Source organism: Heterocephalus glaber, unplaced genomic scaffold (assembly GCF_053883595.1).
Source record: "Heterocephalus glaber isolate CG9 unplaced genomic scaffold, H.glaber_assembly_v1.0 deba00000470, whole genome shotgun sequence".
NCBI classification, from domain to species: Eukaryota; Metazoa; Chordata; class Mammalia; order Rodentia; family Bathyergidae; genus Heterocephalus; species Heterocephalus glaber.
Genome location: NW_028258145.1, coordinates 8,893,296 through 8,919,632, shown reverse-complemented (window position 1 = coordinate 8,919,632; position 26,337 = coordinate 8,893,296). Strand labels below are relative to the sequence as shown.

Genomic DNA, 26,337 nt, shown 5'->3' with positions numbered 1-26,337 from the left:
GGGCTGCAGATGTCGGGTCCTCAGCTGGTGATTTGGTAAGGAGTGCGGCCTTTCAAATTCAGTGTCCAGGCCCTGGACTTTCATGCTTGTGAAATAGCACATGACCCTGGCTCCCTTGTTTCCACTGTCTGAGGGTCTTCACCCACCATCTAGATATTTGGTTTGGAGATATGAACAAAAATCATGAATATGCTGTCAGCCTTCTGTCTCCACAGGTTCGAAATCCAAAGATTCAAAGCAAAAATTAAGAAAACAAAAATAAGTAAGTGACCAGAAGAATAAGTTCGGATTCTATGCAAACAGTATGCCATTTTCTAGAATGGACTCCAGCACTCTCTGATTTTGGTGTCCAAGGAGGTCCTGGAACCAAGGCCCCCAGCCAGATTCTGAGGGAGGGTCCCTGTGATTCTTCTCCTTCCCGATCACCTCTCAGGCGTACGGTTTATAATCATGTGCACAGCAGCAGTCGCAGCAGTCACAGCAGTGCTGGAATATGAGACCAGAGCCTACCTTTTCTGTTCCTCTGAGGAAAAGCTACATCCCCACCAAGCCAAGGGAGGCCCGAGGGTCTACCTGGAGTCTGAGAAGGAGTTTTGGGTTTGGTCACTGTCAAGCAGGACCCACACAGTTGCTTCTCCTGAGCATGGATAGTCTCCAGTTTGACCCCCTGGACCTGTGATCTTGCACTTTTCCAGCAAAGCTGCCAGCCATCCTTCAGCGACAAGCAAAGACAAAGGCAGATCCTAAGGACTGGGGGTTTCCCATAGTCTCTGCTTAGTCATTCAATAAGGTCTTCTCTTCCATCTTCATTCCTTTTTTTGTTTTGGTTTTGGTACTTGGGATCGAACTCCAGACCTTGTGCTTGTGAGGCAGGCGGTGACCTGAGTTAAATCCCCAGCCCCTGTCTTGATTCTTGTGGAGGAGAGAGTGGAGCCTGTAACACTTTAGCTACACCGTGTTGTTAGCCATGCTGGTAGAAAAAGATGAAACTATGTACAGATCCATTTTTAAGAAATTTGACTATAATAAGGCCAAGGCATTATGTGAAGACAAAATTGAGATATCAGTCTTTGGAATGATGCTAATTGTTTTTATTATTACTGTTAATATAATTTTCCAGTTAAAGAACAGTTTTTCTAAGTACAGGAAAAGAAAGTCAATAATTTGTGGCCAATTGGACTTTAGAAATCATCTCTAGTTCTCTAATCAATAAATAATTAGCCAATTAGCATACTTGTATACCTGTAGGAATAACATATACTTTCCGGTTCCCCTTCAATGTCTCTTTCTGTCTTTGACACACACACATACACACTTACACACACTGCTGACAGAATAAGTATACCCGCAGGTTAGGGTATATAAAGAGGTTCACAGAAACACACATGGCTGCCTCTGTCAATGTGAATTCTTACTCTCTATTTCTTCCCTTAAATCGAGTTTGCCAACCTCCTCTCCCGAATTTATAATGCAGGAGGCTGCTACCTTTCACTGTGGGTCTTCTGCTTCACTCCTGCTGCCTGGGAAATATGCTCAGTAAATTTTTCAGTGCATTTGGATTCAACTTTCTATTGATAAATATTTTACTCAGTTGTCATGATTACCCTAACACAGAGACAAGTAGATACTGGATTAATCCAAGTGTTTTTAGAGACAAGCCGATAACTTCAAAGAGAAGTGTTGATTTTATTTGCAATGCAGAGCTAGGAAGCCATTCCCCCTTCTAAGACTGAGGCGGTGGAAACAATAAGTTCTCTTCTCCAACATCAATATCAGCCAAGAGCCCTCTTCTGTTCTCTGTCTTTCACATCCTTAAAAACAATTGCAGGACTTTCGAGACCACGTGACTTTATCTTTCATTATTGTCAGTCCTCCCTGGCCTAAAAAGATTTCTCCAGAGAGCCCCCAAAATGAAAATCAGAAGTCCCCAGGGGTCCAAGCCTGCAGGAGGGAGTGGGCTTCCACAGAGGAGCACAGCCTGCAGGGCCAGGTACTGACATCCACCTTTGCTTGTGTCCCTCCAGAGGGCAGAGTTCTTTCCAGTCCATTGTATTTATCCTGGTCTGAGACTGTCATGGTCACATTCACTGCTGGGTCCTGAGAATCTGGTGGGTGTCAGGTGTTGGGACCGACCTTAGCCCCATCTTCTAGATGGGGTCATCACTTCTAGGAAGGACGCCCTGCTTGTGGGTCTCAGCAGACAGAGCCTCTGCAGTTGAAAGTGTGACTGTGGTTCTGCTTCTCCGTGCCCTGTTCTCTCCTCTCCTGGCCCTGGAAGGGGTCTTGAGACTCTTGGTCTACCTCTCCCTCCTGACATCTGGCTGTACACCATCATATCCACGAAGATGGGCCAAGCCTTCTCTCCGTGGCTGAGGCAGGTCAGGCAGGGAAGTGCTGGCTCCACTTCCCTGGGTCACTCACAGACATCCTCTTCTCTCCTGTCCACTCCTCTACCTGGAATCAGGTTAGCCTGACATTGGGTTTGGGGCCTGGCCAGTCCCAAGCTCACAGTGTCTGGGGATTTGGAGTTTTTTCTTGTCACTTGCTCCTGGCCCCAGGGCAGATCTGTCCCTCAGGGACTTCGTATGGCAAAGTTGGGGGATGCAGGCATTTTTGGGGACTGTGGCCTGTCACTGCCTTCCTCAGATTCTTTGCTTGCCCCGCTGTCTCCTAATGATGCTAAGGGAGCTTGCATCTCTATTTGAAACATGAGAAAACTGAGGTTTGAGACTTGCTGAAGGTCCTTTAGGAGGGAGAATGGAAAATAAAGAAATAAACAGAACCAACAATTCTATTTCAGTATTTGTCAGTGCTGGAGAGATTGTAAGATAGGCAGGGGCAGGGCTAGTGATGTTTGGATTGTTATTTAGTTTGGGGGAAACTTTGAACACATGAAAGATCATTCTGACTGATTGCTGATTGGATCCTGTGTGGCCTCACATGGGACCCATACAACTCTTAGCAAGGTGATTTGATCAAGAGTATTTCTAAGGAATGTGGTCCACCCATGGAACAAGCTATCCTTGCATCAATGAACACTTTTCATGCAATGTGCACATACATTCTTGTGAACTAAAAATTAAGTCTGTGTTTATAAGAGCTGAAAAAGTGAACCTGCTTCTGTCCCTTAACCAAGACATGGTTGTTGCTGGGGTGTTTGGGGGAATACAGAGTGCATTCGAAGCAAGAGGAGGATAAGCACTTACAGGGCATTGAAGTAGTGGTGAAGGGAGGATTTCAAGAGCTGCTCTCATACACTGTTGTTAGTTTATTCTATTTTATTTATTTATTTATTTTACACACTATTGTTATTGATGGTGCCTCCGTGCAAGTTAGGAAAACACATTCCTTTCTTTAGTTTTGACCCAGTCCCAGGCCGTCATGGGGCTTGGTAAGCCAAGAGCAGGCTGTGTTTCAGGCACCCTTGGGCAGGAAATGGTATCCACAGATCTATGACCATCTCTGAGTGTCAGTGGCAATAATTCAAGCAATGCTTATAATTCCCCACAATCCTAATGTGCATCCAAACAATTGCCCTACTGCCTTTTTATTAATTTCCAAAACAATCTTGAGTGATGAATGAAGCAAAGATGCTTATCCTCATTTTATAGCTGTGGGAGTAAGGTGCAAATTAAGTGGCTTCCCCAGAGCCACACCAATCCTAGGGGACTAGACAGAGGCTTCCTGACCCTTGGCTTCATTCTTTCTAATTCATTGAGCATTGGCCCAGCCAGAGATGTGCATCCATTCATCCTGGTTGTCATTATTCATTCTCCAGCCCTGGTATTTGAGGGAGGGGCCTGCCTCCTTCATCTGTGTGTTCTGCAAACCTATCATAGTATTTGACACACGCCAAGTGTGCAACGCGTGTTTGCTACATGGATGGCAGGATGCATTGGCTGCTCTGCCTGTGTCATCACAGACGTGTTCTGCTAATACGTTTGGCTGCAAATGATGACTGTGATGCTTCGCCACCTTTTTCTTGCTGCCAAAATTGTAGGCGTGGCCAGCGTCTTACAGCCTCATTTGTTGAGCTGGAAAAGTCAGTTTGCAGCTGCATTGGTCAAAGCTCCCTCTAAAAGGGAAGAAGGCAGGTGAAAACACACCGTATTAAATAGGCAAGTGCAGTCCCAGAGCTGCTTGGGAAGTAATGGATCTACACTTTCTGCCACCTTGAGAAAAGGGCTGTTATTGCAGGCATGGAACTCCAGACCCAGGTGTCTGTGAACTGGGGCTCCGTTTATAGAAGATGCGTGATTGCAGAGGTTTTCAGCTGCATTTCCTGCTACTTATTGCCTGATGGTGTCCCTACCATATCTGGCAGGTCCTCCCGCAAACAGAAAAATAACCTTGTTGGGCTCAATGGAAACCAGCTCGGCGCCCTCGCCCTAGCATTTCCTGGCTTATTCATAACAGCTCCTTGGAATCTTTGGGGTCTGCGAGAAGCGACTTGGCTTCCCTGAGTGTCCTCAACCACATGAACTGGCCTTTGGATGACGCCGGTGGGATTACGAGTGAAGCATCAGGATTCATTAGCCAAATGGGGGCAGTGGATCTTCCTGCAAGCAGAGAGCCTTTTGTGAAGACCTGGCAGTCAGAGTAATGAAAATCGCCCCAAGTTTATTTTCCATAGGTCTAAAAATATGGGGAGCCACTGAGCTCCTCATAATAATGTCATAATTGAATGATCTATAAATGACATTATGCAAGGGAATGGGGAGCAAACGCAGCTGAATGCTCTTCTATTGGAATCTTTTCTTTCTCACAATTAAATGTCATTATGAGAGATTCTCCTCCATTTTATACGTAATCAGGACTTGTAAAGTCTCAATATAAACACCATTTTTATTTGATCAGAGTTCATTATGAAAAGCAAGTAGTGTATAGAAAAATGTCTGAAATTACACACTGGACGAGAAGTCGGAATTTGCCAAGGAGGAAGGGGAGGCTTGGCTGAGGCCCGGCGTGCATACCTTTGCAATCTGGCACATTTCCTTACATGTGGCCTTGCAAGGACTTATAAAGCACTAGAATCAATTTCTTTTAAAAACATGTTTTTCAGAAACTTATTACGCACTTTAGAGATATATTATATACCTTCAGCCCCAAAAGAAGAAAAATTACAGGTGCAAAAGCAGCCCATTTTTCTAGCAGCTGAAAATGATGCTGTGTACTAGTCACAGGGGAACAGTAAAAATTATACTCCGACAGCAACAGGGCAGAAGCTCACAAAGGCACAACCGAGCGAGTGGCACGGCCAGGGAGTGTGCTAATAAATCAAGATAATTCTCTGCCTGCCTTGAACTTAGACCCGGCTACAATTCACTGGTACAGCCAGGGGAAAAAAAAGTCTGTTAGTGGAATTCAGCCTTACTGGGGGGACGTGATTAGTCACTGGGCAGATTGAGCCTCGATTGCATCTAAATGGTCCACTTTATGAACCATTTATCTTCTGCTCAGACCATTTTCATTACACCAAAAACTGATGCTGAGCCACCAGCTGTAAGATACAGCCTGGTGAAAATTAATAACCTTTTTTTTCCCCTTCTGCAGGACTCCCGCATATGTGAGCAGGAGCATTTATCCCTGTTTTGTTGCGATTTGCATCCCAGCATCCCTGGCAGTCTTTCAATTTTCTCAAGTCTCTTAGCCTTTGCCCCCTGTTTCGCTTTTGCAACACAAACAATCCATCCTGTGCATTTAAAATTCTCTTAGCGCCCTGACATCACGATATAGCCTTAGAGCAGGGAGCAGTTTACACAGAAAGGGCTCTTATTAATTCCTCTGTCCTGCCTTCCTGCTAAAATATAGGGATCTTGAGATTACTGCTGGGTCCCTTAAAGACCATTTAGAGCTGTGCAATTTAAAAAAGGAGACCTTTATTAATACCTGCTTAGGCTCCTGACTGCGGGGAGGGCAGAGGAGGTCTGGCTGTGATGGAAGATAGTCTCTTAGTGAAGCAGCGTCACGTGACCGATAATTCAAGGCAGCCTATTGAGTCTTGCGTGGCCGCTGAGATATATGCTGATATGATTACAATAACATACAATGAAATTATGGAGTATTAATGGTGCTTAACCACTGTCAAGCATTAAGCAGAATTAACACGAGTCTCTTTCTGGGCAGACCTAGTTTTGATAGGGCTGATTAAGGATTTGGCTATCTAAGGGAACTCATTATGGTATTAATTAGGAGACAATGAGCCCAAACTGTGCTGCTTTGGCATGTTTCTGCATGGGGCCACACGTGTGGTGCAGAGCTTGGAGCTCCTGCCTCTGCCCTGGAGTTCTTGGACACTATACAATTTTGTTTCCTTCAACAGATTTTGCAGTCTTCCTTCTTCCTGTTTTCTCTTTTGGGGCCTGCCAGAACTATTTTGATATCTGATCCTCCTGACTCTCAACAAAAGTTGGTCTGGTACTAGAGATGCTACTGAGTTGAGAGAGAACTATTTTATGTCCTTGGAGGGATTTTGTAATTTTAAAAAATTCTTCAAGAGATCTGTTGTTTTTTTTAAATATGGTTACGTTTAGGCAGTTGATGGGATGGCAGGCTGCTACGTTTTGTATTTGTGAGTAAGTGACATTTTGCAAGTTTATTTTTTAATTTTTAACTCATGATGGAATACTTGGGGGAGAATTTAGTACTCCTCAATTTTTGAAATATCCTTTCTCACATAGCCTGCAGTCAATAAGTAAAGAAATGTGTGACTCTGGAGCTTGGGTTTCTTCTGCTAGACAGGATGCTCAGCGTGGCGGTTTTGGGAAATGCTTTTAGAGATGGACTGTCTGGTGGCTGGAACCTGAGGTCACAGTGAGTCACTGATCACAGGGACAAGATCACCCCAGGCTCAGCACAGGAGTGGAGAACTCATGCTGTGCAACCAGGACCATGGTGTGCCTGTCTGCTCCACTCTGAGGAGCTTCATGGTCCCAAGCTCTTTGCTCCAGTCAAATTAACCCTGAGCTGATCTTCACTGGTTCTGCGATGGTCAGAGGGAACCAATGAGTTACGTCCTTTCTTCCTGTGTAGACCTGGCTTTCATTGGCCAGAGAGGCTTGGCAGCCTGTCCACCTGACTGCTGATAAGTGTCCATGGGACACATGGAATGGTGGGGGATTTGGGTTGCTGGAGGGCATGGACCACATTTCTTGGGGAGAAAGGTTTTCTAATGGGGATGGCTGGAGCCTCTATGAAACCATCCCCAGAAGTCTCCCAGTTCAAAAACTTTCAGCCAAAAGGGCCACAGATTGCCTCCATTAAACCTTAGTGGCCAAACATCCACTGTCAAAAATACATACAGTATTAATGTCTCTAAGAGAAGGAAAGCTTAGGAGATTGTGTGCACCTCAAGCAAATGCTCAGATGTCCCCTCTGATGTGTCTGGATCTGACTTTGAGTTCAGAAGTCAAAAGAGCCCAAGAGAACTTCTTGTCCTCTTCATACGGTCATCTGGCTAAAGTCCTTTCCAGCGCGAGAGAGAATGCAAATGACTGCACTTTACCAAACAAATGATTATAGCATTCCATTCCCAGATGTGCAGCAAGCATCAACACTGACCTTGCTTTTTCAGTGCTAGTCCTTTTCTTTAAATAAAGTTGATGAAACATGATGGGCTCTTCCACAGGATGTCTGCTCTTTGTGTTATAAAATAGGGCACTTGAGGAATTGCCTTCCGGGAGAAACTGTTATTAAGTTTTTGTATTTGTATTAAAATAGTGCACAGTCATAATTGGAATTCATAAGCCTACTTTGCAGCAACACTTGAGGTTTCAGAAAATTGTACTTTTCCTGGTAAGGTCTTTCTTTGCAGCCAGGCTGATAGTAGCTTTCGGCCCTTGCCAGGTGCAGTCACCTGCAGGCCCTTCATGAACATGGGTGGAAAAGGAGATTAAGAAAGGACCATGGCAGATACACTACAGATGGTTCCCACCTTAGGAGGATGGATGTCAACTTAAGGGTTTTTTTTTTTTTTTTTTGAGTTGATGGCAGAAAAGTACTGTGCATTCAGCAACAACCAAACTGCATTTTGGATGTGGTGGTAGGCTAATTAACACACAGGTTGACCCTCCGTGGTCTTGCAGGGCAGTAGTAGCAGTCCAGCTCCCAGTCTACCTGTGTGAGCAGGAGGGAAACAACCGAGGCTCTGCAGTGTGCTATGCACTGAGCTGAGCTGTTTACTAGGTTAGGTTTTGTAAATGGATTTTCAACTTACCAGACATTTACTGTGCACTGGGTTGATGGGGGGTGTTGTTGGTATGCAACCCCTACCAAAAGTCAAGGACATGAACTAGAGAGGTGTGTACTTATCCCTGGCTCCTCCTATTTTACTCTGCTTCCTGGGGTGAGTAGCTTTCCACCACTGTACTCCTCTGCTATCCTGTTACTGCTTGGAGCCAGCTGTGCAGGGAGTGAACCCACAGAAATCATGAGCCAAATAAATCTCTCTTCCTTTAAGTTGTGGGTGTCAGGTAATTTGTCCCAGGGATAGGAAAGTGACTAAGATAGGCCTCCTCATTCTTCTTGCCCTTTCTGTCTCCTCTTTATATTTAAAATCATCTCCAAGGTTGCTCAGAGGATCTGGTGGCCAGTCTTTTTCTCTGCAGTCTGTTTTCACCCGTCCTCATTCCTGATTCTTCCCTATGTTTCTCAATATCAGCCACAGTCCTGCTCTGTCCCCCTCTTCTATAATTCCTTGGTCTCTTCAGTGGCCTCCTCTTACCTGACTCTATTCTCTTGCTGGGGTGAATCCTTCACTGCTCTCCTCACTTTCTCTTCACTCTCAGGTGGTCTCACACCCACAACCTTCTTTACCTCAGCAATTTCCAAACCTGTAATTGGTGCCCCAGGAGGAATTCAGTAAGGGGTGGGGGGTATGGGTTCAGAGTGGTTGTGGGAGGAGACATTTGGGTCCCTGAATTTCTGAGAGCTGTTGAAAGACTTGTGAAACATTGAACTACCAGGTGCATATCACTTCTCAGATGTTTCATCTGCACCTTAAACTGAACACGTCCCCAGATGAACCCATTAGCTCTTTCCCCAGTGTTTTCTATCTTGTTTAATTCCATATTCTGTTGCATTACCTCCACCATGAACACTGGTAGTTATCTTACATTCACATCTGTCTGTTGATTCTAATTCCCAAATACCTATTGTATTGTCTTCTTTTCTCCATCTCTAATATCAGTCATCAAGCACCTGCCTTCTTGTTGTGATTGTTAGAATAGACTCCAAATGGGATCCATCTTGCACTCATCTTCTTTCATGTATCCTCCATGCTGCTAGAGCAAGATCCCTAAAATCCTGTCTCATCCTGTGATTCCCTGGATCATACTTCTTAGTGGATCTCCACAGTTTACATAATGACATTGGCTTGATTCCCCTGGAGATCAATGCTTTTACCCTGGCCAACCTCTCTAGTTGTATCTCATGTCTCTCCAGTGCAATGTGTCAAGATCTCAGGGCCCTTGCTCAGGTAGACATAGGCTGTGGGTGAGGGAAAGCTTTCTGTTTTATACTTTACCTGGTAATAAATGGTTTATTTTATAGCCAAAATGTTCATGAATTCAAATTTTTCTTATCAAAATGTTAGATACTCATCCCTAGAAAAAGGAGGATCAAAAGATGAAGAAAAGAAAAATGAAGAAGCATGGCTAAATAAATAAATAATTTCAATATTGCTGTTAGAAATACAAATGATCAATGGATGAATGAATTTAGGGGGAATTAATGAAAGAGGAGAGTCCATTAGGAGCTATTTTGTAGTCTAACAAAAAAATGAGGACTCAAATTTAATTTGTGTCAATAAAGTGACATTTAAGTGATATTAGGGAAATTTCTTGTGGATCACTCTGGGCGTAACTTCACTGATTTGAACTTTTATCTCCTTATCCATAGTGATGTTGGATGTGATGGGTTGGTGCTGTGGAATTCTTGTGACTGTGGCCTCATTGCTGAGATCCCGTGGAAGATTCCTGCTGGTGGTGAGAAAGGCACTACTGATTCTCTACAGGTTCTCGTGGGCAGGGCAGGGAGTCAGCAATAATAGAGGCTCAGCTTTTAAATAACAGAAAGCCCATGGTGCCCAAAACAGAATGCACCATTGGTTTTCTTTTTTAAAATTTAAGCATTGTGTCTGAAAGATCATTGATGTATACTAGACTTTACTTCTCAAGAGAGCATAATGTCTATGAGAAGGTACTTAAAAAAAGAGAAAAACTAACATTGAAAGGAAAAAATGAAAGGCAGAAGAGGCCATAGCATCCAGGCCGGCTATCCAGGTGGCAAAAGCAACTTTAGTTTCAAGACCCCAGGAGTCCTGGGCACACTGGAGGCTGGGGGCCATCTTCACTCCTCTTTGCTCTGCAGCACCTACTGCATGCCTAGCACCCTGATCTACTCTGTAAATGTTTTCTTAAAACATGGAAGATAATTAAGAAATCAAGATTCGTAAAAATCACACATGACTTATCCTACAGGAGACTTTGAAGTTGGTCTGACACAGTATGTCTATAATTCCCCTGATCTAAATTGAATCATTTGCAACTTAAGTGTGTTCATTAATAGAAGGAAAAGGAAAATATTTGTGGCAATTCATTTGTCAAGCTGTAAAGTGCCAGGTGGTGTATTGGGAGACCTGAAGAGAGGGAGGAGAGGAGCTTATTGGGAAAGACCAAGCTGTGCTCCTCCGAAGGGCCCCTCCCTGGCACCTATCTGAGAGCACAAGAGGGTGTGGACAAGGGAAATGACATCACAGCCCAGCCTGTGAGACCTGGTTTAACAGAGACGGACAACATGTATTTGCTGATTGTACTGTGTGTTTTCGCTTTAGGCTTACAGCTGAAGCTGTCTTCCCTCGGAGATCATGCCAGCGTTTTTTCAGATCAATGTTGGAAATTAAATGGTAGCCCTCAAGGGGAGGGAGGCGCCTTTGCAACCATTGCTTCCTATCGGAAATCTTCCTTTCATGTTTCTGCTTAGTACTCAATGCAGGGTTTGAAATTAATTAAAAGATATCCTTTCTCTAATCTTTAGATAATTAGCTTCAAAGATTTTCTTCAAAATGTTGTAATAACTTTATCTTTCATGTGAAAATTCAGAATTGTTCCTATCTGGACAACAATAACTCAGTAGTAGTTAGTTAGCAATTAAAAAGAAAGAATGTATTGTCAGCCATTGGAGTAGTTGGGTTTCAGTCACGGAAAATAAGTATTTATTAGGATTTTTAGACTTTTGTACAAGACTAAAGGATTCTTAAAGCGGGAATTGGAAAGTACTATGTAAATTCTACTCGCTCAAATTATGGAAGGAAAAAATCCCAATCTTAGATAAAATGTAAATATCTTGAATTATAGAAATGATTGAATATCAAACCAAAGCTTTTTGGTTGTCTCTTGTCTATCTTCAAGAAGTCAAATAAGAAAATGACTTTTGATTAGAACAAGAAAGATTCCATGTAGGTGTAATATTTGCATTTACCATGTGTTTTTTCTTAGTGAAGCTGGTACCCACTACATATTCCTTGAGGTTTCTCCCCTCAGAGGCAGAGTCTAATCCTGTCCCCTAGAATCTGTCCCAGCCTGGTTGACAATTTGTATGCCCCCAAAGTGACATTTGAGAATGTCCCAGGCTTAATCCTAAGGAACCTTGGGGCTTCCACCAGGGACTCCAAGACAGTCACTTCAGGAGCCTGGGTTTCCAAGCATCTGGTTGTCCTGAGAGTTTCGGCTCAAGTCAAAATCCAAAGCCAATATTAAGTGAAATAAATCAGACACAGGAGCCTAAATATCACATGGTTTCTCCTCTATGAGAAATCCAAAGTATAAACTAAAGAGCAAAATAAAAGATAGATACCATAATAGGAAACAGGAAGTTGGATCTTTTGCAAATGGAAAGGGATGAAGAGATGGAGGAAGGGGGAAAAGGGGATGTAAAAAAAATTAAGATGTGTTCTGTCCAGGTACCAACTCCCCAAGATGAACGTAAGCATCATGTGCTGCAGACCTGTACTCATGAAATAAAATAAAATAAAATTTAAAAAGCCAAAGCCAAAAAATACTCATGGAAATGTAGGCACTTGGTTCATAGATATTAGAAATTTTATTTTAGAGGCAGACAGTGTTCCTAAAATCTGAACATCACACTTCCTCCTAACATTTGCTCTGTGGAAAAAAGTCCACCATGTTTTGTTTCAGAAACCAATTCTACAACCCCTAAACCAGAAGGGCTGAAAGGCTTTGACTCTTTCACCTCCCCTACTTATTCTTCTGGTCTCTTTAATGGTTGGGTGTCTAATCACCACAGACTCATCACTGTCTGTTTACAAGCAGTTGTGAACCAAGCACCAAGCTGGATCCAAAAAGAGATGACAATTAGAAAGCTCATAACTCAAAAGAGGAGAGAGAATAACCACAGTTATTATAACCAATAGTTACAGTGCACAACAGTTAAGGCTAAAATCAGATGGGAAGATGGTAAAATGGTAAACTAAGATAAAAATGCTAAGGCAACAGGTTTTAAATAACAACTATAGGTTGGCAAATTATGTGGTCATTAAAGTGACATTTACATGTAAGGATTTGATTGATGACAAGGATGGCATTCAAAGTCAAGGGGCACAGGAAGAGTAATACAAGATGCCAAAGGGCTGGAGGTCTTGCTCACTGGTAGAGCACTTGACCAACATGTGCCAGGCCCTCCCAGTTCAATCCTCAGCAACACACACACACACACACACACACACACAAATTTGACAATTTGATTCCTTTTGGGGAAAATATTGCACTGAAATATCAACTCATGTTATATCAACAAATTCTAGAGGTAAAAGAATCCACAAACATTAGAAAAATTCATAATGATCATCTATGTGATATTTAAAAATATGAAAGATCACTAAGGAAAATATTAATAAATTAATTGCATAAGGATGGAAAAAATGCACTACAGAGTTAGAAACTGACAAAAGACAACATACTGAAAAAAATAGTGAAAATATAAGGGAAAAATTTAGTACCTCTGACCCATGAAGAGTTTATTTGAATCAATAAGAAAATGAAGACTTCAACAGATAATTGGCAAAGGAATAGAAAGTATGAGTCTCAAAAGAGGTATATAAATAGTTAATAGCAGGTAAAGAAATGTTTAGTTTCACTGGCAATTGTGAGATTATAGTTTAAGCCATATGAAGTTAGCAAAGATTAAAGAAGTTGTGAGATAAATTTATTTTTATTTTTTTATTTTATTTTATTTTTTTATTTCAAGGCACATTTAATTTAATATCAGAAGTGTTAACACAAAAGGCCCAAATACAATGAAGGAACACATTCCCCCATTAACACCAAAGACAACGCTCTTTTAACATGTGCCTGTTGAATGAGATGAGGGTTTCATAAAGTTCACTACTGAAAAAAAATTATGCAGTGAGTCTCATCACAGCCAATATCCTTATACAATCTAGGTGTGAAATGAATGTTTATAATGCTTTCAACAGTTTAAGCCTGAAATCTGATACCACTCCTTCATGTTTGTACAGTCCTTGGTTAAGATTATCTACAGTTTTTGAAACCATTCAAAGAACAAACCATTGATTAAAACGATATTAATTTAGGCTCTATTAAGTAATATAGAGCCCTAAAGCTAAATGGTTAAATATATGTACTACTTTACCAACATCTATTATTTCTTTTGTGACTATTCAAGTTGGTTCTTAGCAAATAAACCCTTTAAAGGCAAAATTCACCTCATTTGAGTTTTGACCCAGAAGTTCAACAACAATCATGAAGTCCACAGTCTTATTGGCAAAACTGATATACAGTGTCTCTAAGTCACTATGCTCAAGGTTAAGTGAGATGCATATTCGGTTTTTACATTTAACTGGAATTTTACATGTTCAATTCATGATTTGAAATCTCTAGGTTTTCAATCCTCCAAACTGTCTGAAGACACAGTGTGCCACAGACTAAAGACTTCTGTTTCTCCCTCTCTTTTCTTCAAACAGAAACATTTCTCAAGTGTCTACATGTTCTAGAAGGGGAATTTTTCGAAGGTGGCCTCTTCTTCGGAATAGTCCGATGGCATCAGGCCTCTGAAGCAAGGGGAAGGGGAAGAGAAAAAAGCTGAAACACAAGGTTCATCTGGTAAGTTTCACATTAACCATTACAAGCTGGACAGTATAAGAATGTGGCTTTTTTTTTTTTTTGCTCAAAAAGCCTGAGTCTTGGTGTGCGAACGAGTACTTGGCTGTCCCACCACAGCTTTCTCGTAGTGGGACTGTCAGGGAAGTCTTGACTGGGGAGTATGATTTGTTTACCTATGAGGCGTAAACTTCCAGGCACTCAGTTCATTTTGGGCTTGTTCCAGTTTGTCTTTAGTCTGTTCCAGTTCACCTTTCATTTTTAGGAAAAACAAATGGATCTCTGGGTCTACCATTGTTGATCTCAGTTGGGCAGCACTCGGCTGCTGGACTTGCTTGAGGTACTGGATTTGAGTAGTACACTCTTGCATCTCTTGTTCCTTGGTTGCTAGTCGCATTACAAGGATGTTTTCCCTACGTGCAGACTCTTGCTGTTGCTGTTTTAGCTTTTCTTCAGATTCCCGCAAGCCAGTTATATCATTTAAGTTAAGATCTGTGTACTTGCCCTCCAAAGCTTGAACATAGGCTTCATATTGCTTCCATCTCAGAATTAACTCATCTCGCGCCATAACTTTGAAGTCTGTTTCACTCAGTCGAACCTTTTTGGGAAAAGGTTCTTCGTTGGTCATCTTGAATCTGAGCAGTCGCCTCCACGGCGCGGCCGAAGTCACCCTTGCCCGTGGCTGGGTCCCGCTGGGGGCGTAAGGCGAGTACGGCCGGTGGCCGCTTTAGCCCAAACGGGGCTTCGAGGAGTAAGGGAACAGCTGCAGCCCTCCGGCGCGCCCCGACCCAGTCCCCAAGTCTGGCGCGTGCCCCGCGGCCGCCTGGGCTCACCGCACTCGCTGGGGGCGGGGAGGGAAGGGGCTGAAGAGAGGGATGGGCTGGAGAGGTCGGAGGTCAGCCGCGAGGCATCACGGACCGTGGTCCCCGGGTGGAAGCGCTCGGCGGGGCCACCTGCAGCTGCCGATAAATTTATTTTTAAAGTAGTAAAACGCAATATACAATTTACCACCTTAACTATTTTAAGGTACCCAGTTCGGTGGTGTGGAGTTCAGCGGTGTTGAGTGTATTAAGTACTTTATTGTATGAGTTATTGTCTCCAGAACTTTTTTACTGTGCAAAACAGAAACCCAATACCCATTTGATGACAGCTCCCTGGTCTTCTTGCTCTCCACCTTTGGCCGCCACCATTGCACTTTCTGTGTCTATGAACTTGACTACTTCAGCAGATACCTCATTTAAGTAGGTAAGACAGCATTTGTCTTTTGTTGATTGACTTATTTCACTTAGCACAATATCACTCATCTTGTCACTACTAGCGAGATTTTCCTCCTGGAGAAGGCTGTGTAATAGACCATTGAATGAGTCCAACCACTCCCCACTGGACAGGTGGGTCCCAGCTCCGAGCCACTGAATCATGGGGCTATGCCCTCGGCTGCCAAATATCTCTTTAAGTTCCTGGGTCAGTTCTTTCGGACATTTACATTAAAGTGGGATTGGATCATATGGAAATTCCGTTTTTAATTTTTAAAGGAAAAGGCTAAAGAATATTGTGAGCTTTCATTCTGCCATGGTTCCTATTTGGTACAGATGTGCTCTTGGCGGCAGTATCGACAGGCTTCCCCTTGCTGGCTGCAATGTATAAACAGCCTCAAAAATACCTAGGCTGTTTGTTCCAGGGTCTCCTCCTTGTCCTCCTCAATGAATTAGTCACAAGAGAAAAATCAGGTATGCGGGCAAGGATTATGCAACATGATGTTCTTAAAAACACAAAAATATAAAATACCTAGGAACAAGCTGAATGACAGCGATTAAACACAATGTAGTAATTTTCATAATGGGATATTAGGTTTTGATAGTCTTCATGTGATAGCAAGTGACTTTGATATAGTATTTAACAAAAAAATCAATAACCATAATGTTGCCTACAATATGATCTAAATATTTACAGAGAAATAGGCTAAAATATTAAATTTTTAAAACTCCTTGGTGAATGTATTAGTGATTTTATTTCTTTTTATGTTAATACGTGATGCACTTTTCAAAATTTTCCAAATAGGTTCTATTACTTTACTCATTAGATAAATACTAAATAAAAACATCATATTCCCAAGATAATTCTTCATAGGTGGTAAAAATGTTTAACCATTTATTTACCAACTACTTATTCACTTTTACTATATGAACCACTGTTCCAAGTGGCTATGGGGTGTCAGTGAGCAAAGCCAAGACCCCCTCTGGTGTATGGCTTATATTTTGTCAGAGACAGAAATTTTCAATAAATGTATCAAATGAGTGAATTGTATAGAATGTTAGGATGACATTCTGTGATGCTGTGATGAAAGAAAAAGCAAATTAGGCCAAGAGGGATCAGAAGTAAACAAGGCAGTGGTGTGGCCATGTTGGGTGAAAGGATGAGGGCAGGCTCGGGTGTTAAGTCAGCTGCCAGTGGCTCATGGGGCAAGTGACACATGAGAGAGATGAACAGCACAGGCACCTAGGGGGGTTGCGGGGTCGCTCCATACAGAGCTACCCTAGGGCAGGTAATACCTTGGGCAGGAGGAGGGGAGCCCAGGATCCTGGTACAGGATGAGCGGTAGAGAGGCTGGTGGGGAGTAGCAGAGTGATTGTCACAGGGGGCCGGGAAGGGCAGGCGACATCAGGAAGCTTTGGCAGCTATTATAAATTCAGACAGACCACAGCTCACTACAGCCCAGCTTAGAAGTTTTTGACTGTACAGCATGGTGAAAGTGTACTCTATATACATTCCATTTTTTTACTTTTGGTCCAATATTCAGTAGGTCAATTGAGTTAGTAAACATTTTCTTATAAAGTAGGCTTCACATGGTTCATTTTGCACAAGGGAAGCAATGCCAGTGCTGCTGTGGTCTCAATTAGTGCAGGTGAGGCAAAGCAAGTGTGATCAGCAGGCTGAGTGGCTCACTGCAGTGGTGACTCAATGCATTTTCCTCACCATGCAACCCTGTTGTACATCAGGGAGCATCGTGCTTTGGTATTTTTGTGGAATGGAAAGGAGAACCATGAGAGACTGGGCTTTAGCAGGTAGCTGACATCCATCTGGAAAGGTTCCTGTGATGCAGTTGTGACCCTGGGAGGCCAGTGCTGTGGTCCAGGCAAGAGCATGGTGGTGCGGACCAGCGCAGCAGCCAAGGCAGGGATGAGGAGCAGTTCTGGGTGCACTGTGATGGCCAGGCTGGCAGAATTCTGGGTGGGGTGGTGTAAGTATGAGCACCAGGAAAGAGTCAGGAAGACTAAGAACTGGGCAACTGGAAGCCTGGAATTGACACCAGCTGTGACCGGGAAGATGCAGGTGGCACGTGCTGCTGAGAAAACACACAGAGAGAAAGGTTAAGAGCTGGACTTGGAGATGTTCACACTGAAGCGCCTGGGGGTGGGAGTTGGGGTGTGGATGAAGGAGCAGAGGGGGCCAGAAAGAGCCCCAAGGAGCCTCTGTCCCAGGAGGATGGGGAAGCAGGTGGTCAGCTGTGTTCCCTGCCATCCGATCACTCAGAACAGTGACTCAGCAATCTTAATTAACCATGGGAACCTGTAGGTACTCTCTCCCAATCGCTTCATATTCTCAGGGAAGCAGGGAGAAAGGTTGTGGCTGGGAGTGAGGAGGCAGGGAGGGAGAGTTAGCCACAGAGGTATATCCCACTGAGAACAGGGAGTAAAGGCTCAGGCAACTTTTAGAAGTGGATGTGACACTTCTCAGCAGCTGTCTTTGGGCCGATCGCCATGTTCATATCGGGCAAATGGAGAAAGGCACTGATATCAAGGTTGATGTGGAAGCTGGAGGGTAAATACAGTGGGAAGTGGAAAGTTGGCACCGTGGTTTCCGTATTAGGAATGTGCCATCATCCCTGTGTTAATCCCAGCTCTCTAGGATAGAAGCGATAAGATTCATGTCTTCATTACTGAGAAATGAAATCCTGTGCAGGCCACCAAATAGCTCCTTTATCACAGATTTGACACAGAAGGATGAATGAGATCAACTGTTCAATATAAGCAAAGCCACAATTTTCTCATACTTAATAAAAATGATAAGATTTTTATAGCACATTAGTTTAAACCAAATTTGCTAATCTGATGTGATAGGAAAGGTCTGCGTAAAAGATTAATAGGCTAGGCTGGTGCTATGCGTGTAATCGAAGTCTCTAAGATTTTCACATCCGAGTGGTGACTTTTGTGCTCTTCCTGTAGGGCAGGATCAGTGCCATGGGTGGCACCTGAGCAGATTCCACAGGTCAGGTTGTAGCAGAAACTTTGGCACTACCCAGGTGGTCTCCTTTCTCTAGACTCTGTGATGTCTGGCAGGCGTTTTGTTTTCCGAGTTGAAAATAAAGTCACTGCTCAGGAGACCATGATTTCGCATTTTCAGGACAAGGCTGACACCCACCGTGGCAGGACATGTGCTTGAGGGTCCCACCATGGTCCCTACGCAGGAAGGGGACTCAGCCACCCGCACACCCTTGCTCTTCCACCTTAGGCTGTCACAACCAGACTGGGGCCCCGGGACTTGGAGGGTCAGGGTTATCATGCAATATTGTGTCTCTAAGATGCTTTTTAAGAATAAAGCTTGTTTATCCCAGTAGAGGTGTAAGTGATATTTGGGGAATTTGATAAAATTCATCACTGTGTAACCTCTGTTGTCCTTGGGCTCAGCCCAAACTCCCTGGTGCAGCCTGTGAGGAAAAGCACCCACTGGGGGTGGCTCACCCCCCCAGCTCCTCTCTGGTCACTGCCTCCCACCCTTCCCCTCTGTCCAGCTTCCTCCAGGGTCAGGTAGCTTCCTAACTCCCTGCCTTTGCCACTCTCCCAGGCCAGAAGCTTCTCTAACCCCCTATATCTGCTCCTCCTCGGGTCCTTGCTGGCCTTTCCTTTTCCATTTACTGTCAGCTGAAGTCCCCTCCTTGGTGGCTCCACCCACTGTCCCTGTCATGAGCTCTCCCTTCACTGTGTAATAATTGCACTCTTTCATGTCACTTTCCCTTTCTGGATCATGAGGAATGAAATCAGGGATGATGTCGCTGATCCCCAGCTTTCTGTCACTGAGGCAAAATGCCCGAGACACCAACTACTAAAGAGAAAGGGTTCATTTAGGCTCATGGTCCTAGAGGTCCCATGGCATGGCTGGGTGGGCTGGTTGGTTTCTTGGAAGGTTCTGCTAGGGGACCAGAATGACAATAACAGGAACCAAACCAACTTTCACCCCATGGCCAAGGCAGGAAAAGGGAGAAAGGAAGGGGTTGGGGTCCCACAGTCCCTTCAAGGACACGCTCTGTGTCCTAAGGACCTACCCCTGCACCCCGCCTCCTGAAAGTCCCATAACCTCCCAAGCCTTGGACCCAAGACCCTGTGGAGGACAATCCAGACCCAATTCTATCAGGGCCTTCTGGATGCTTTCTTCAGTTCCTCACACAATGAATGTGTGACAAACAAACTTGCGGGTGAGTGGCAGGGCCAGCAGGACAGAATGGCGTTAAGGGAGAATTTTTTATTTATACATATTAACTTAGGACAGTTTATATCCTGTGCAGTGAACATGATGATTGTTTTTGTCTATTTACCTATCATCTGCCTATCTATGCATTTTATAGTCCCATGTCACGTAACAACAGAGATGGGTTCTGAGAACAGTGCCTTCAGCAGGTGACCTCATCATTGTTCCAACCTCACCACATGTGTGGTGCCAGCCAGGTGTCGCATTGGGCCACTCACAGGGGTCTCTGGTACTGTGGTGAGACTGCTGTGTGTCAGGCTGCAGCCGGGATGATGCAGCTTCCTGTTTTGCAGTGACCTTTGGTATGAGTAGGGGACTGTGCTACATAAGACTGATGAATGCACAGCAGAGCACGTGCCTAGTCTGGGAACAGAGTCATTTGCCATCATCAGCACAGTATTATGTGCTGCACCTAACTGTGCTGTTCCCCACACTTTGAGTATGCAGCTGGCCTGTTTGAACCAGTGTCAGTATGAGCAGTGATTGATGGGTTTCATGGTAACATATGGTAGCTACCATATCACTAGGTGACAGGAACTTCTTGCCTCCGTTGTAACCTGGAGGACACTGGCATATACACAAAACGTTGTTGACCAGCTCAGCGTTATGAGGCTCATTGTATTATAGGTGAATCTGGTAGTTATTTTGGATTTTCTGCTGGGTGGAGATAAGGAAAACTTAAAAACTCCTGGAGAAATGACTTTTCGGGTTAACTCTTCCTGTTTTTCCCTCCCTTTCTCAGACAGAGGTCATTATAATTAACATCTCTGTTAATAGGATGTGCTGTAGAAGGCACTGACAGAAGTCACTGTAATTAATAGCAAGTGCTTTTGCTTCATGTTGCTTCTGATAAGTGAGATAAAAACAAAGTGGTTTTGCCCATATTCAATCTGAAGCAGCTTCCATGGGACTGGTGTGGCTAGGAATGTGTTGAATATCCAGACAAGGGTATCAGCCCTGTGTACCTGTGTACTGATGAATCATAGAGTAATTCCAGCTGTCTGAACAAGTGGCAATCCACAGAGTGGATGCAGGAATTTGTGTGACATCTAATAAATGTATCAGAATCCATGCACCAGTTATTACTTGGGCAGCTATTCTAGGAGAGGGGGGCTGCGGGTTGCAGGTAATAGAAAACATGCCAGTAAAGGCCAGGCACTCCTAGGAACAGCTAGAAAGATTCTAAAAAGGTGATTTGTATTGTATTTTAGATCAATTTACCATGAGTATGCAAATCAGAAATTATAATGGAAATTGAGTTGAAAATATATTTGTCTGTCTGTATCTTATTGTGCATACAATTCCCTTACTGTTGTGACATACTCAGCTGTGTGGCCTGGAAGAATGATAGTCTCACTTCTGTTTCTGAAATAGATTTTTTTTCATTCTGAGCTGCTCTAAGAAGCTTTTAAAAATATAACACTAAAAACAGATATTGTGTACTTAAATCTCTCTTCTAACTTCTCCTAAAGTGGGGATGAAAGCTGAAATCAAAGATATCAAAAACCAAGATTTGAATATTTCTTCTTCCCCAGGCAAGGGTTTTTTCTCACTCAGCTTAAAATTCCAACACTAGTGAACCTGGGCTGTTTGGCCACCGTGATTTATGGTGTTCTTTGGGATGGCCAGTGTTTGCATGCTTGAGGTGTTAATAGTCTCTGGGATCAGTATTTGCTGTAGAGATAACAGGTCATTCCTGTTTGACAGACTGAAATTTAAGAGCACAACTTTGGAGCCGGCCACCCCTGTCTTCCTACCCACCCTTGACAATCAGTGGTTCCCACAGGTCCCATAATAGCACTGTGCACTCTGCTAGTGTTCATCTGCATCCAGCCTAGAAAGGAATCATGTTCACTGACACTTTGTGAACTACATGTGGGTGACTTAGTGGAAGAGGACATCCCATTTTGTAAAACCAAAACTGCACTTTCAAAAATATGCAAGTTGAGAGGAGAATTTTATCTGCCTCAAGGTCTGGTGTTCACATGCATTATCCTTCACATCATCTCGAGCAATTCTTGCCATTTCCTCTGTGCATGGGTGACATTATTTCGACCTTAACAATGAGGATATTGGCTCAAGAAGACAAATGACTTGCTTGAGGTTACAGTCATTAAATATCCAAATTCTGGATTCAAACTTGGGACTTCTAATTGCAGCTCAACAGTTTTTCTTTCCTGAACATGTAATATGTACTGTACAAACATAAGCATGTGTGCAGTAATGTAGTCACATGCTCCATGGTTAAGGTGGCTGATTAAAAATTCAAGACCCCTCCAGAAGCTGCATCCTGTACTCTTCACACCCTGGTACAGGTATCTCCATGAGAACTGGGTTGCCTTTTGTCAATACTTGCGTCAGATGGAGGCGACACTATGTGACTTTCCCAGGCAGTGTGACCCATACTGATGTTGCCCTAACAATGAGGACCTCACATGTAGGGAGAACTGACAGGGTCCAGCTGTTCCTACCATCCCATTCCAGGTGTCTGGATGGGCATGAAGACACCTCTGGAAAATCCCAGCCCCTACCCTCATGTGACAGCAGCCATTGACAAACCATGGTCAAGCCTAGCCCAGTAGAACCAAGGCTCATGGGTTAGGGTTTCTATTAGACATCCCCCAAGAGCCTCGTGTTCCCGTAGATGAAGTTTGTGGAAGGTGGTCTGTCCATGGGGGCTTATAGCTGACTTGCTGTTAGGAGGTGAGGCCTAATTGGGAGAAGCGGTCACTCAGGTAATGACCTGGAAGGGTTTGTCTCCCTTCCCAGATCCTCCCTTCTCACTCGGCTTCCTGGACACCATGATGTGAGCAGCTCTCCTCCACCATGCCCCTCTGCCATGCCAATTTTGCCCTGTAGCCAGCCAACCATGGACTGTAGTCCTGAGGCAAAATAAATCTCTCCTCAAATTGCAGGTATTGTGTATTACTTCTCAGTGACAAAAATGTGACTAAGACATGGGTAATAGTAGATTATTGTTTGAAATCACTTGCAAGCTCACAAGTCAGTCATACTTTCATGGATCCCAGTAATATTAGGAAGATAATATATCTTGGTGAGGGGAAAAGAACAGTCAGGCTCATGGCCCACTATAAGATCCATACTCCTTAAAGCAGGATTTGCTATAGTTTGGATCCAAATGTTGTTCAAAGGCACATGTAGTAAAGGGTTGGTCCCTAGGGAGCTGTGGTTGAGGATTAGGGGACTTTAAAAGGTGAGCCCTATTGAAAGGTCTCTGGGTTCCTGGCTGTGGGCTGCTGAAGGGGTTCAAGAGTCCCTGGCTCTTTTGTATTCCTTTCACGCAAACTGATGTGTGAACTGCAAAATAGGGTAATGTTCCAGGCTCTCCTGATCTTGAGAAGGAGTTGAACTCATTTGTGAAACTAGTTAAATACAAGGTGAGTGACTTTTAGGACTTAGCCTCAGAGCTCGTCTGGCTCAAAGCAAGCTCACTCAGACCCTGACCGGAAACACATGGCAGCTTGGCTGTTGGGTAAAATGCACCTGATACACACGAGCCCCACCTCAGAGGACTCTGCCCACCCTGTGCCCAGCGAAGAGCTGAACTCATCTCAGGCTTCCAGCTAGTTGACTGACCCACTGGGCTTCGAGAAAGGTAGAAAAGACAGCAGAAATTAAGAGGAAGAAGTCCGTTTTTAGTGAAAAATTTCATCTACGGAGTATTCTACATCCCTGAGTGAGCTTGTCTTCAGGTGTGGATCAATGACCAGGTGCCATTAGTATTTTAAAAATTACACATTTAACTTTGAGGTAGTTGCAGATTAACTGGTAGTTGCCAAAACCAATACAGATTATGTATACACTACCAGGGATTCCTCTTTGGTCACATTTTGCAAAACTATATTACAATGTGACCTCCGGGATATGGACATCAACACAGGGAGGTGCAGCATGTTTCTGGCACAGCAGCAATCTCTCAGCCTGTTCCTTTAAGCAGCACCCACTCACTTCTCACTCTCACCCATTCCTTAAAGCCTGGCAACCGCTAATTGCTTTTCTATCTCTACATTTACTGTCATTTAAAGAAGAACGCGTTCTAACAGAAATGATGTTCCACGGAACCTTTTCAGATTGGCTGTTTGTGACTCAATCTAATCCTCTGGAGTTCCTTCCTCATTGTCTCATGCATACCAGTCCTCCTTTATATCAAGCTTCATTTTCTCTGGTTTCTATTACTCACATCAACTAATATCTGAAAATATTAAGTGGAAAATTTCAGAAATAAACAACATCTTTTGAGACATATACCACATTCACATAACTTTTATTATAGTGTATTGTTATAACTGTTCTATTATTGGTTATTGTTGTTAATCTCTTACTATGATTAATTTATAAATTAAACTTCACTATAAGTATGTGTGCATAAAAATAGCACATACAGGATCTGGTAATATCTGTTGTTTCAGACATCTATAGGGGTCTAGGAATTATCCCCCATTTATGAGTGAAAACTATGTTATATGAACTTCACAATTTTTAATTGCTGAATAATATTCCCTGTTATAGATATACCAGAGTGTGTTCAGCCATTCAGTCACTGGAGAGCATTTAAGGCTGTTTTAGTTTTGGCTCTTATGAGTATAGCTGCCATTAATATTTTTTGACAGTTTTGCACATACATAAATCTTAATGTCCAAGATATAATTGCAGGGTGGTAAGGTGATTGCATGTTTAGTCGTTAAAGAAATTGGTTTCTACTAAAGAAGTTTATGGTCACTGTAACTTTTTCCTCCTATTGTTTTTATTTTTTATTCATTAAGTTTATTAGTTCATTTAAGGTATACATTATGATCACATTCATCATTGGGAATTTGTAACTGTACATGATATGTCTTGGTTCTTGTTTTTTCCCATTCCCCTCCCCTCCCTTCCACCCCTCCACCTCTCTCTATTTACAAAAGCTTTGTTTCCATTTTTCCTTCTTTTCTCATTTTTTCTTTCCCTTCTTTCCTTTCCCCCAGACGTCCTCCTTTGTTCCCCTTCTCATTAGAACTTTTCTTCCTATTTCACAATATCAGTTATACATTTTGGTCCTCATTTACACTTTCAGTTTCTCAGACCAGAGAAACAATTCAGTATTTACACATGTGTGTCCTAATTATTTCACTTAATAGTATGGTCTCAAGGTCCATCCATTTAGCTATAAATGTTTCTAGTTTATCATTATAACTGAGTCGTACTCCATTTTATTAAAAAACCACATCTTTTTAATCTAGTCACCAGTTGATGGGCACTTGGGCTGTTTCCAAGATTTAGCTATTACAAATTGTGCTGCTATAAACATGAGCATGCACTGTGGTATGATAATTTTAATTCTTTTGGAAAGATACCCAGCAGGGGAATAGCTGGGTCAAATGGGACCTCTAATCCTAGTTTTTTGAGGAATCTCAACACTCCATAGTGGTCGCACCAGTATACACTCCCACCAACAGTGGAGCAGGGTTCCTTTTCCCCCACATCCCTGCCAGCATTTGTTATTCACTGATTTCTTGATAGCAGCCATTCTTTCTGGAGTAAAGTGGAATCAGCATTGTTTTCATTTTCACCTCTCAAATGACCAGTGATGTTGAACATTTTTTCATATGTTTATTTGCTGTTTCTACTTCTTTGTCTGAGAAATGTCTATTCATTTTAGATGCCCATTTTTGGATTGGGTTTTTAAATTTGGGAGGTCTTATTTTTAAAGTGCTTTATATATTCTAGATAGTAGACCTCTATCTGAGGAACAACTGATAAAAATTTTTTCCACATTGTGGGTTATCTTTTCACTCTGTTGGTGGTTTCTCTTACTGTGCAGAAGCTTTTTAATAAGATGAGATCCAAGTTGTTGATGATTCTTTGTGCTAGTTCTTGTGCTACTGAGGTTTTGTTCATAAAGTCTTTTCCTATGCCAATGTTTTCAAGAGTTCTACCTAACCTTTCTTTTTTAAAACTTAATTTTATTGGTACATTTTAGGTATTCAATATAATGACATTCATGATTGAAAATTTGCACCTTTACATGGTCTTTGTTGGTTCTTATTTTTTCCCCATTCCCGTGCTCTCCCTTCAACCCCTTCATCCCTCCCTATCAACAAAGACTTTGTTTCCATTTTTTCGTTTTCTCATATTAATTCCATTCCCTTCTTTCCTTTCCCCTTCCCCTCCCACTTGCCCTTCCTTTTTGCTCCTTTTCTTCCTATTTCACATTATGTGTTATACCTTTTAGTCCTTATTTATACTTTCGGTTTCTCACACTAGGGAAACTATTCGGTATTTACACAGATGTGTCCTATTTATTTCACTTAAGAGTATCACCTCAATGTGCATCCATTTAACAATAAATGTCTCTAGTTTCTCATTTTTTATGGCTGAGTAGTACTACATTTTATTAAAAAAAACACACTTTCTTTATCCAGTCTCCAGTTGGTGGGCAATTGTGCTGCTTCCAAAGTTTAGCTATTACAAACTGTGCCACTATAAACACGGGATAAGAATATATCACTATGGTATGATTCTTTTAATTCTTTGGGGAAGATACCCAGCAGGGGAATAGCTGGGTCAAATGGGACTTCCAGTCATAGTTCTTGGAGGTATCTCCATACTGATTTCCACAGTGGTTGCACCAGTCTACACTTCCACCAGCAGTGGAGCAGGGTTTCTCTTTCCCCACAGC

At 42.9% G+C, this 26,337-nt stretch overlaps 1 long non-coding RNA gene and 1 pseudogene across 6 annotated transcripts in view; one reads left to right on the top strand and one right to left on the bottom strand.

Moving 5' to 3' along the window:
* Window positions 1-26,337, top strand: part of LOC101716704 (uncharacterized) — a 263,276-nt gene that overhangs the window by 202,403 nt on the left and 34,536 nt on the right. For all 6 annotated transcript variants that reach the window (XR_015448390.1, XR_015448387.1, XR_015448389.1 and 3 more), the window contains 2 exons: window positions 9,898-9,983; window positions 14,000-14,138. This is a non-coding gene — a long non-coding RNA (uncharacterized LOC101716704). The remainder of the gene's footprint in view (window positions 1-9,897; window positions 9,984-13,999; window positions 14,139-26,337) is intronic.
* LOC101715776 (pre-mRNA-splicing regulator WTAP pseudogene) lies at window positions 14,293-14,842 on the bottom strand (annotated as a pseudogene).